Here is a 13,084-nt window from a genome sequence, read left to right on the forward strand (position 1 = left end):
GGAGGGGTCTCTGATTATGTTAGATGAGAGTGTTACCAGGGTGGGAAGGGTCTCTGATGATGTTCAATGAATGTGTTACCGGGGTAGCACATCTAGAGGAATTAAGGGCTACGGGGAGAACGCTGGTAAGTGGAGCTGAAATGCGCATCAGCCATGATTGAATGGCGGAGTGGACTCGATGGGCCGAATGGCCTTACTTCCACTCCTCTGTCTTATGATCTTATAGGAGGGATCTCTCATGGTGTTGGAAGAGAGTGTTACGGGGAGGGAGGGGTCTCTAATGATGATGAAGAGAGCGTTACCGGTGTGAGAGGTGTCTCTAATGGTGTTGGAAGAGATTGTTACCAGGGTAGGAGGTGTCACCGATGATGATGAAGAGAGAGTTTCTGGGTTGGGAGCCTTGTCTGATGTTAGATGAGAGTGTTTCCGGGTTAGGAGGAGACTCTGATGGTGTTGGAAGAGATTGTTACCGGGATGTGAGGGGTCTCTGACGATGATGAAGAGAGTGTTACCGGGGTGTGAGGGGTCTCTGACGATGATGAAGAGAGTGTTACCGGGGTGGACGGGCTCTCTGATGATGGTGAAGACAGTGTTACCGGGGTGGGAGGGATCTCTGATGATGATGAAGACAGTGTTACCGGGTGGGAGGTGTCTCTGATGATGATGAAGAGAGTGTTACCAGGGTGTGAGGGGTCTCTGAGGATGATGAAGACAGTGTTACCGGGTGGGAGGTGTCTCTGATGATGATGATGAGAGTGTTACCGGGGTAGGAGGGGTCTCTGATGATGATGAAGAGAGTGTTACCAGGGTGTGAGGGGTCTCTGATGATGATGAAGACAGTGTTACCGGGTGGGAGGTGTCTCTGATGATGATGAGTGTTACCGGGGTAGGAGGGGTCTCTGATGATGATGAAGAGAGTGTTACCAGGGAGTGAGGGGTCTCTGATAATGATGAAGACAGTGTTACAGGGGTATGGGGGGGCCTCTGACGATGATGAAGAGAGTGTTACCAGGGTGTGAAGGTTCTCTGATGATGATGAAGACAGTGTTACAGAGGTATGGGGGGGGGGGGGTCTCTGATGATGATGAAGAGAGAGTTTCTGGGTTGGGAGGCTTGTTTGATGTTAGATGAGAGTGTTTCCGGGGTAGGAGGAGACTCTGATGGTGTCGGAAGAGATTGTTTCTGGGGTGTGAGGAGTGTCTGACGATGATGAAGAGAGTATTGGCCGAGTAGGAGGGGTCTCTGATGGTGTTGCAAGAGAGTGTTACCGGGGTAGGAGGGGTCTCTGAAGATGATGAAAAGAGTGTTACCAGGGTGGGAGGGATCTCTGAAGATGATGAAGAGTGTGTTACCGGGTGGGAGGGGTCTCTGATGATGATGAAGAGAGAGTTTCTGGGTTGGGAGGTGTGTCTAATGTTAGATGAGAGTGTTTCCGGGGTAGGAGGAGACTCTGATGGTGTTGGAAGAGATTGTTTCCAGGGTGTGAGGGGTCTCTGATGATGATGAAGACAGTGTTGGCCGGGTATGAGGGGTCTCTGATGGTGTTGGAAGAGAGTGTTACCAGGGTAGGAGGGGTCTCTGATGGTGTTGGAAGAGAGTGTTACCGGGGTGAGAGGGGTCTCTGATGATGATAATGAAGAGAGTGTTACCAGGGTGGGAGGGATCTCTGAAGATGATGAAGAGAGTGTTACCAGGTTGGGAGGGATCTCTGATGATGATGAAGAGTGTGTTATCGGTTGGGAGGGGTCTCTGATGATGATGAAGTGAGTGTTACCAGGTTGGGAGGGGTCTCTGATGATGATGAAGAGAGTGTTACCGGGGTGAGAGGGGTCTCTGATGGTGTTGAAAGCGAGTGTTACCGGGGTGGGAGGGGTCTCTGATGATGATGAAGAGAGTGTTACCGGGGTGTGAGGGGTCTCTGATGATGATGAAGAGAGTGTTACTGGGGTGAGAGGGGTCTCTGATGGTGTTGAAAGCGAGTGTTACCGGGGTGGGATCGGTCTCTGATAATGATGAAGAGATTGTTACCGAGGTGAGAGGGTTCTCTGATGAGGATGGAGACAGTGTTACCAGGGTAGGAGGGGTCTCTGATGATGATGAAGAGAATGTTACCAAGGTGTGAGGGGTCTCTGATGATGTCGTAAGAGATTGTTACCTGGGTGGGAGGGGTCTCTGATGTTGTTAGATGAGAGTGTTACCAGGGTAGGAGGGATCTCTGATGATGATAAAGAGATTGTTACCAGGGAGTGAGGGGTCTCTGATAATGATGAAGACAGTGTTACAGGGGTATGGGGGGGCCTCTGACGATGATGAAGAGAGTGTTACCAGGGTGTGAAGGTTCTCTGATGATGATGAAGACAGTGTTACAGAGGTATGGGGGGGGGGGGGTCTCTGATGATGATGAAGAGAGAGTTTCTGGGTTGGGAGGCTTGTTTGATGTTAGATGAGAGTGTTTCCGGGGTAGGAGGAGACTCTGATGGTGTCGGAAGAGATTGTTTCTGGGGTGTGAGGAGTGTCTGACGATGATGAAGAGAGTATTGGCCGAGTAGGAGGGGTCTCTGATGGTGTTGCAAGAGAGTGTTACCGGGGTAGGAGGGGTCTCTGAAGATGATGAAAAGAGTGTTACCAGGGTGGGAGGGATCTCTGAAGATGATGAAGAGTGTGTTACCGGGTGGGAGGGGTCTCTGATGATGATGAAGAGAGAGTTTCTGGGTTGGGAGGTGTGTCTAATGTTAGATGAGAGTGTTTCCGGGGTAGGAGGAGACTCTGATGGTGTTGGAAGAGATTGTTTCCAGGGTGTGAGGGGTCTCTGATGATGATGAAGACAGTGTTGGCCGGGTATGAGGGGTCTCTGATGGTGTTGGAAGAGAGTGTTACCAGGGTAGGAGGGGTCTCTGATGGTGTTGGAAGAGAGTGTTACCGGGGTGAGAGGGGTCTCTGATGATGATAATGAAGAGAGTGTTACCAGGGTGGGAGGGATCTCTGAAGATGATGAAGAGAGTGTTACCAGGTTGGGAGGGATCTCTGATGATGATGAAGAGTGTGTTATCGGTTGGGAGGGGTCTCTGATGATGATGAAGTGAGTGTTACCAGGTTGGGAGGGGTCTCTGATGATGATGAAGAGAGTGTTACCGGGGTGAGAGGGGTCTCTGATGGTGTTGAAAGCGAGTGTTACCGGGGTGGGAGGGGTCTCTGATGATGATGAAGAGAGTGTTACCGGGGTGTGAGGGGTCTCTGATGATGATGAAGAGAGTGTTACCGGGGTGAGAGGGGTCTCTGATGGTGTTGAAAGCGAGTGTTACCGGGGTGGGATCGGTCTCTGATAATGATGAAGAGATTGTTACCGAGGTGAGAGGGTTCTCTGATGAGGATGGAGACAGTGTTACCAGGGTAGGAGGGGTCTCTGATGATGATGAAGAGAATGTTACCAAGGTGTGAGGGGTCTCTGATGATGTCGTAAGAGATTGTTACCTGGGTGGGAGGGGTCTCTGATGTTGTTAGATGAGAGTGTTACCAGGGTAGGAGGGATCTCTGATGATGATAAAGAGATTGTTACTGGGGTGTGAGGGGTCTCTGATGGTGTTGGAAGTGATTGTTACCGGGGTGAGAGGGGTCTCTGATGATGATGAAGAGAGTGTTACCGGGGTGGGAGGGGTCTCTGATGATGTTAGATGAGAGTGTAACCGGGGTAGGAGGAGTCTCTGATGATAATGAAGAGAGTGTTACCAGTTTGGGAGGGGTCTCTGATGATGTTAGATGAGAGTGTTACCTGGGTAGGAGGAGTCTCTGATGGTGTTGGAAGAGAGTGTTACCGGGATGGGAAGGGTCTCCGATGATGTTCAATGAGAGTGTTACCTGGATAGGAGAGGCCTCTGATGGTGTTGGAAGCGAGTGTTACCGGGGCGAGAGGGGTCTCTGATGGTGTTGGAAGAGATTGTTACCGGGGTGGGAGGGGTCTCTGATTATGTTAGATGAGAGTGTTACCAGGGTGGGAAGGGTCTCTGATGATGTTCAATGAATGTGTTACCGGGGTAGCACATCTAGAGGAATTAAGGGCTACGGGGAGAACGCTGGTAAGTGGAGCTGAAATGCGCATCAGCCATGATTGAATGGCGGAGTGGACTCGATGGGCCGAATGGCCTTACTTCCACTCCTCTGTCTTATGGTCTTATAGGAGGGATCTCTCATGGTGTTGGAAGAGAGTGTTACAGGGAGGGAGGGGTCTCTAATGATGATGAAGAGAGCGTTACCGGTGTGAGAGGTGTCTCTAATGGTGTTGGAAGAGATTGTTACCAGGGTAGGAGGTGTCACCGATGATGATGAAGAGAGAGTTTCTGGGTTGGGAGCCTTGTCTGATGTTAGATGAGAGTGTTTCCGGGTTAGGAGGAGACTCTGATGGTGTTGGAAGAGATTGTTACCGGGGTGTGAGGGTCTCTGACGATGATGAAGAGAGTGTTACCGGGGTGTGAGGGGTCTCTGACAATGATGAAGAGAGTGTTACCGGGGTGGACGGGCTCTCTGATGATGGTGAAGACAGTGTTACCGGGGTGGGAGGGATCTCTGATGATGATGAAGACAGTGTTACCGGGTGGGAGGTGTCTCTGATGATGATGAAGAGAGTGTTACCAGGGTGTGAGGGGTCTCTGAGGATGATGAAGACAGTGTTACCGGGTGGGAGGTGTCTCTGATGATGATGATGAGAGTGTTACCGGGGTAGGAGGGGTCTCTGATGATGATGAAGAGAGTGTTACCAGGGTGTGAGGGGTCTCTGATGATGATGAAGACAGTGTTACCGGGTGGGAGATGTCTCTGATGATGATGAGTGTTACCGGGGTAGGAGGGGTCTCTGATGATGATGAAGAGAGTGTTACCAGGGAGTGAGGGGTCTCTGATAATGATGAAGACAGTGTTACAGGGGTATGGGGGGGCCTCTGACGATGATGAAGAGAGTGTTACCAGGGTGTGAAGGTTCTCTGATGATGATGAAGACAGTGTTACAGAGGTATGGGGGGGGGGGGGGGGGGTCTCTGATGATGATGAAGAGAGAGTTTCTGGGTTGGGAGGCTTGTTTGATGTTAGATGAGAGTGTTTCCGGGGTAGGAGGAGACTCTGATGGTGTCGGAAGAGATTGTTTCTGGGGTGTGAGGAGTGTCTGACGATGATGAAGAGAGTATTGGCCGAGTAGGAGGGGTCTCTGATGGTGTTGCAAGAGAGTGTTACCGGGGTAGGAGGGGTCTCTGAAGATGATGAAAAGAGTGTTACCAGGGTGGGAGGGATCTCTGAAGATGATGAAGAGTGTGTTACCGGGTGGGAGGGGTCTCTGATGATGATGAAGAGAGAGTTTCTGGGTTGGGAGGTGTGTCTAATGTTAGATGAGAGTGTTTCCGGGGTAGGAGGAGACTCTGATGGTGTTGGAAGAGATTGTTTCCAGGGTGTGAGGGGTCTCTGACGATGATGAAGACAGTGTTGGCCGGGTATGAGGGGTCTCTGATGGTGTTGGAAGAGAGTGTTACCAGGGTAGGAGGGGTCTCTGATGGTGTTGGAAGAGAGTGTTACCGGGGTGAGAGGGGTCTCTGATGATGATAATGAAGAGAGTGTTACCAGGGTGGGAGGGATCTCTGAAGATGATGAAGAGAGTGTTACCAGGTTGGGAGGGATCTCTGATGATGATGAAGAGTGTGTTATCGGTTGGGAGGGGTCTCTGATGATGATGAAGTGAGTGTTACCAGGTTGGGAGGGGTCTCTGATGATGATGAAGAGAGTGTTATCGGGGTGAGAGGGGTCTCTGATGATGCTGAAGAGAGTGTTACCGGGGAGTGAGGAGTCTCTGATGATGATGAAGACAGTGTTACCGGGTGGGAGGTGTCTTTGATGATGATGATGATGAGAGTGTTACCGGGGTGGGAGGGATCTCTGATGATGATGAAGAGAGTGTTACCGGGATGTGAGGGGTCTTTGACGATGATGAAGAGAGTGTTGCCCGGATAGGTGGGGTCTCTGATGGTGTTGGAAGAGATTGTTACCGGGGTAGGAGGAGTCTCTGATGGTATTGGAAGAGAGTGTTACCGGGGTGAGAGGGCCTCTGATGATGATAATGAAGAGTGTGTTACCAGGGTGGGAGGGGTCTCTGATGATGAAGAAGACAGTGTTATCGGGGAGTGAGGGGTCTCTAATGATGATGAAGAGAGTGTTACCGGGGTAGGAGGTGTCTCTGATGGTGTTGGAAGAGAGTGTTACCGGGGTGAGAGGGTCTCTGATGATGATAATGAAGAGTGTGTTACCAGGGTGGGAGGGGTCTCTGATGATGAAGAAGACAGTGTTATCGGGGAGTGAGGGGTCTCTGATGATGATGAAGAGAGTGTTACCAGGGTGTGAGGGGTCTCTGATGATGATGAAGAGAGTGTTACCGGGGTGTGAGGAGTCTCTGATGATGATGAAGACAGTGTTACCGGTTGGGAGGTGTCTCTGATGATGATGATGATGAGAGTGTTACCGGGGTAGGAGGGGTGTCTGATGATGATGAAGAGCGTGTTACCAGGGTGTGAGGGGAATCTGATGATGATGAAGACAGTGTTACAGCGGTATGGGGGGGTCTCTTATGATGATGAAAAGAGTGTTACTGGGATGGGAGGGATCTCTGATGATGCTGAAGAGAGTGTTACCAGGTTGGGAGGGGTCTCTGATGATGATGAAAAGAGTGTTACCCGGGTAGGAGGTGTCTCTGATGATGATGATGAAGAGAGTGTTACCGGGAGTGAGGGGTCTCTAATGATGATGAAGAGTGTTACCGGACTGAGAGGGATCTCTGATGGTGTTGGACAGAATGTTACCGGGTTCTGAGGAGTCTATGATGATGATTAAGACAGTGTTACCGGGGTGTGAGGAGTCTCTGATGATGATGACGACAGTGTAACCGGTTGGGAGGTGTCTCTGATGATGAGGATGATGATGAGAGTGTTACCGGGGTAGGAGAGGTGTCTGATGATGATGAAGAGCGTGTTACCAGGGTGTGAGGGGAATCTGACGATGATGAAGACAGTGTTACAGGGGTATGGAGGGGTCTCTGACGATGATTAAGAGAGTGTTACTGGGGTGGGAGGGTTCTCTGATGATGATGAAGACAGTGTTACAGGGGTATGGGGGTGGTCTCTGATGATGATGAAGAGTGTTACCGGAGTGAGAGGGATCTCTGATGGTGTTGGAGAGAGTATTACCGGGGTGTGAGGAGTCTCTGATGATGATTTATTCAGTGTTACTGGGTGAGAGGGGTCTCTAATGATGATCAAGAGAGTGTTACCAGGTTGGGAGGGGTCTCTGATGATGATAAAGAGAGAGTTTCTGGGTTGGGAGGCGTGTCTGATGTGAGATGAGAGTGTTTCTGGGGTAGGAGGAGACTCTGATGGTGTTGGAAGAGATTGTTACCGGGGTGTGAAGGGTCTCTTCCGATGATGAAGAAAGTGTTGCCTGGGTAGGAGGGGTCTCTGATGGTGATGTAAGAGAGTGTTACCGGGATGGGAGGGGTCTCTGATGATATTGGAAGAGAGTGTTACCAGGGTGAGAGGGGTCTCTGACGATGATGAAGAGAGTGTTACCACGGTGGGTGGGATCTCTGATGATGATGAAGAGTGATACCGGGTGGGAGGGGTCTCTGATGATGAAGAAGAGAGTGTTACCAGGTTGGGAGGGGTCTCTGATGATGATGAAGACAGTGTTACCAGGGTAGGAGGGGTCTCTGATGGTGTTGGAAGAGAATGTTACCGGGGTAGTAGGGGTCTCTGATGATGATGAAAAGAGTGTTACTGGGATGGGAGGGATCTCTGATGATACTAAAGAGAGTGTTACCAGGTTGGGAGGGGTCTCTGATGATGCTGAAGAGAATGTTACCAGGTTGGGAGGGGTCTCTGATGATGATGAAATGAGTGTTACCCGGGTTGGAGGTGTCTCTGATGATGATGATGATGAGAGTGTTACCGGGGTAGGAGGGATCTCTGATGATGATGATGAAGCGAGTGTTACCAGGAGTGAGGGGTCTCTAATGATGATGAAGAGTGTTACCGGACTGAGAGGGATCTCTGATGGTGTTGGAGAGAGTGTTACCGGGTTATGAGGAGTCTATGATGATGATTAAGACAGTGTTACCGGGTGAGAGGGGTCTCTAATGATGATGAAGAGAGTGTTACTGGGGTAGGAGAGGTCTCTGATGGTGTTGGAAGAGAATGTTACCGGGGTAGTAGGGGTCTCTGATGATGATGAAAAGAGTGTTACAGGGTGGGAGGGGCCTCTGATGATGATGAAGTTAGTGTTACCAGGTTAGGAGGGGTCTCTGATGATGATGAATGGAGTGTTACCGGGGAGCGAGGGGTCTCTGATGATGATGAAGAGAGTGTTACTGGGATGGGAGGGATCTCTGATGATGCTGAAGAGAGTGTTACCGGGGAGTGAGGAGTCTCGGATGATGATGAAGACATGTTACCGGGTGGGAGGTGTCTCTGATGATGATGATGATGAGAGTGTTACCGGAGTGAGAGGGATCTCTGATGGTGTTGGAGAGAGTGTTACCGGGTTATGAGGAGTCTCTGATGATGATTAAGACAGTGTTACCGGGTGAGAGGGGTCTCTTACGATGATGAAAAGAGTGTTACTGGGATGGGAGGGATCTCTGATGATGATGAAGAGAGTGTTACCAGGTTGGGAGGGGTCTCTGATGATGATGAAAAGAGTGTTACCCGGGTAGGAGGTGTCTCTGATGATGATGATGGCGAGAGTGTTACTGGGGTAGGAGGGATCTCTGATGATGATGATGAAGAGAGTGTTACCGGGAGTGAGGGGTCTCTAATGATGATGAAGAGTGTTTCCGGACAGAGAGGGATCTCTGATGGTGTTGGAGAGAGTGTTACCGGGTTATGAGGAGTCTATGATGATGATTAAGACAGTGTTACCGGGTGAGAGGGGTCTCTAATGATGATGAAGAGAGTGTTACCGGGGCAGGAGGGGTCTCTGATGGTGTTGGAAGAGAGTGTTACCGGGGTAGGAGGGGTCTCTGATGGTGTTGGAAGAGAGTGTTACTGGGGTGGGAGGGATCTCTGATGATGATGAAGAGAGTGTTACAGGGTGGGAGGGTCCTCTGATGATGATGAAGTGAGTGTTACCAGGTTAGGAGGGGTCTCTGATGATGATGAATGGAGCGTTACCGGGGAGCGAGGGGTCTCTGATGATGATGAAGAGAGTGTTACTGGGATGGGAGGGATCTCTGATGATGCTGAAGAGAGTGTTACCAAGGAGTGAGGAGTCTCTGATGATGATGAAGACAGTGTTACCGGGTGGGAGGTATATCTGATGATGATGATGATGAGAGTGTTACCGGAGTGAGAGGGATCTCTGATGGTGTTGGAGACAGTGTTACCGGGTTATGAGGAGTCTCTGATGATGATTAAGACAGTGTTACCGGGTGGGAGGTGTCTCTGATGATGATGATGATGAGAGTGTTACCGGAGTGAGAGGGATCTCTGATGGTGTTGGAGAGAGTGTTACCGGGTTATGAGGAGTCTCTGATGATGATTAAGACAGTGTTACCGGGTGAGAGGGGTCTCTAATGATGATGAAGAGAGTGATCCGGGGCAGGAGGGGTCTCTGATGGTGTTGGAAAAGAGTGTTACCGGGGTAGGAGGGGTCTCTGATGGTGTTGGAAGAGAGTGTTACTGGGGTGGGAGGGATCTCTGATGATGATGAAGAGTGTGTTACAGGGTGGGAGGGTCCTCTGATGATGATGAAGTGAGTGTTACCAGGTTAGGAGGGGTCTCTGATGATGATGAATGGAGTGTTACCGGGGAGCGAGGGGTCTCTGATGATGATGAAGAGAGTGTTACTGGGATGGGAGGGATCTCTGATGATGCTGAAGAGAGTGTTACCGGGGAGTGAGGAGTCTCTGATGATGATGAAGACAGTGTTACCGGATGGGAGGTGTCTCTGATGATGATGATGATGAGAGTGTTACCGGAGTGAGAGGGATCTCTGATGGTGTTGGAGAGAGTGTTACCGGGTTATGAGGAGTCTCTGATGATGATTAAGACAGTGTTACCGGGTGAGAGGGGTCTCTAATGATGATAATGAAGAGTGTGTTACCGGGGTGCGAGGAGTCTCTGATGATGATGAAGACAGAGTTTCTGGGTTGGGAGGCATGTCTGATGTTAGATGAGAGTGTTTCCGGGATAGGAGGAGACTATGACGGTAGTGGAAGAGATTGTTACCGGGGTGTGAGTGGTCTCTGACGATGATGAAGACAGTGTTACCCGGCTAGGTGGCGTCTCTGATGGTGTTGGAAGAGAGTGTTACCGGGGTGAGAGGGGTCTCTGATGATGATAATGAAGAGTGTGTTACCGGGGTGGAAGGGGTCTCTGACGATGATGAAGAGTGTGTTACCAGGCTGGGAGGGATCTCTGAAGATGATGAAGAGAGTGTTACCGGGTGGGAGGTGTTTCTGATGATGATGATGATGAGAGTGTTACCAGGGTGGGATGGATCTCTGAAGATCATGAAGAGAGTGTTACCGGGTGGGAGGGGTCTCTGATGATGAAGAAGACAGTGTTACCGGGGTAGGAGGGGTCTCTGATGATGATGAAGAGAGTGTTACCGGGGAGTGAGGGGTCTCTGATGATGATGAAGACAGTGTTACTGGGATGGGAGGGATCTCTGATGATGATGAAGAGAGTGTTACCGGGATAGGAGGGGTCTCTGATGGTGTTGGAGAGGGTGTTACCGGGGTGAGAGGGATCTCTGATGATGATGAAGAGAGTGTTACCGGGATAGGAGGGGTCTCTGATGGTGTTGGAGAGGGTGTTACCGGGGTGAGAGGAGTCTCTGATGATGATGAAGAGAGAGTTTCTGGGTTGGGAAGCATGTCTGATGTTAGATGAGAGTGTTTCCGGGTTAGGAGGAGACTCTGATGGTATTGGAAGAGATTGTTACCGGGGTGTGAGGGGTCTCTGACGATGATGAAGAGAGTGTTGCCCGGGTAGGTGGGGTCTCTGATGGTCTTGGAAGAGATTGTTACTGGGGTAGGAGGAGTCTCTGATGGTGTTGGAAGAGAATGTTACCGGGGTGAGAGGGGTCTCTGATGATGATAATGAAGAGTGTGTTACCGGGGTGGAAGGGGTCTCTGACGATGATGAAGAGAGTGTTACCAGGGTGGGAGGGATCTCTAAAGATGATGAAGAGAGTGTTACCGGGTGGGAGGGGTCTCTGATGATGAAGAAGACAGTGTTACCGGATTAGGAGGGGTCTCTGATGATGATGAAGAGAGTGTTACCGGGGAGTGAGGGGTCTCTGATGATGATGAAGAGAGTGTTACTGGGATGGGAGGGATCTCTGATGATGCTGAAGAGAGTGTTACCAGGTTGGGAGGGGTCTCTGATGATGATGAAAAGAGTGTTACCCGGGTAGGAGGGGTCTCTGATGGTGTTGGAAGAGAATGTTACCACGGTGGGAGGTGTCACTGATGATGATGATAATGTGAATGTTACCGGGGAGTGAGGGGTCTCTGATGATGATGAAGAGAGTGTTACCGGGGTGTGAGGAGTCTCTGATGATGATGAAGACAGTGTTACCGGTTGGGAGGTGTCTCTGATGATGATGATGATGAGAGTTTTACCGGGGTAGGAGGGGTGTCTGATGATGATGAAGAGCGTGTTACCTGGGGTATGGGGGGTTCTCTGACGATGATTAAGAGAGTGTTACTGGGGTGGGAGGGTTCTCTGATGATGATGAAGACAGTGTTACAGGGATATGGGTGGGGTCTCTGGTGATGATGAAGAGTGTTACCGGAGTGAGAGGGATCTCTGATGGTGTTGGAGAGAGTATTCCCGGGGTGTGAGGAGTTTCTGATGATGATTTAGACAGTGTTACTGGGTGAGAGGGGTCTCTAATGATGATCAAGAGAGTGTTACCAGGTTGGGAGGGGTCTCTGATGATGATAAAGAGAGAGTTTCTGGGTTGGGAGGCGTGTCTGATGTTAGATGAGAGTGTTTCTGGGGTAGGAGGAGACTCTGATGGTGTTGGAAGAGATTGTTACCGGGGTGTGAAGGGTCTCTTGCGATGATGAAGAAAGTGTTGCCCGGATCGGAGGGGTCTCTGATGGTGATGGAAGAGAGTGTTACCGGGATGGGAGGGGTCTCTGATGATATTGGAAGAGAGTGTTACCAGGGTGAGAGGGGTCTCTGATGATGATCATGAAGAGAGTGTTACCGGGGTGGGAGGGGTCTCTGATGATGATGAAGACAGTGTTACCAGGGTAGGAGGGATCTCTGATGATGATGAAGAGTGATACCGGGTGGGAGGGGTCTCTGATGATGATCATGAAGAGAGTGTTACCGGGGTGGAAGGGGTCTCTGACGATGATGAAGAGAGTGTTACCACGGTGGGTGGGATCTCTGATGATGATGAAGAGTGATACCGGGTGGGAGGGGTCTCTGATGATGAAGAAGAGAGTGTTACCAGGTTGGGAGGGGTCTCTGATGATGATGAAGACAGTGTTACCAGGGTAGGCGGGATCTCTGATGGTGTTGGAAGAGAATGTTACCGGGGTAGAGGTGTCTCTGATGATGATGAAAAGAGTGTTACTGGGATGGGAGGGATCTCTGATGATGCTGAAGAGAGTGTTACCAGGTTGGGAGGGGTCTCTGATGATGATGAAGACAGTGTTACCAGGGTAGGCGGGATCTCTGATGGTGTTGGAAGAGAATGTTACCGGGGTAGAGGGGTCTCTGATGATGATGAAAAGAGTGTTACTGGGATGGGAGGGATCTCTGATGATGCTGAAGAGAGTGTTACCAGGTTGGGAGGGGTCTCTGATGATGATGAAAAGAGTGTTACCCGGGTAGGAGGTGTCTCTGATGATGATGATGTTGAGAGTGTTACCGGGGTAGGAGGGATCTCTGATGATGATGATGAAGAGAGTGTTACCGGGAGTGAGGGGTCTCTAATGATGATGAAGAGTGTTACCGGACTGAGAGGGATCTCTCATGGTGTTGGAGAGTGTGTTACCGGGTTATGAGGAGTCTATGATGATGATTAAGACAGTGTTACCGGG

This window comes from Chiloscyllium plagiosum, unplaced genomic scaffold (assembly GCF_037043375.1).
Source record: "Chiloscyllium plagiosum isolate Xiang-an unplaced genomic scaffold, Cpla_swu_hap1 HiC_scaffold_1, whole genome shotgun sequence".
In the NCBI taxonomy this organism is placed as follows: domain Eukaryota; kingdom Metazoa; phylum Chordata; class Chondrichthyes; order Orectolobiformes; family Hemiscylliidae; genus Chiloscyllium; species Chiloscyllium plagiosum.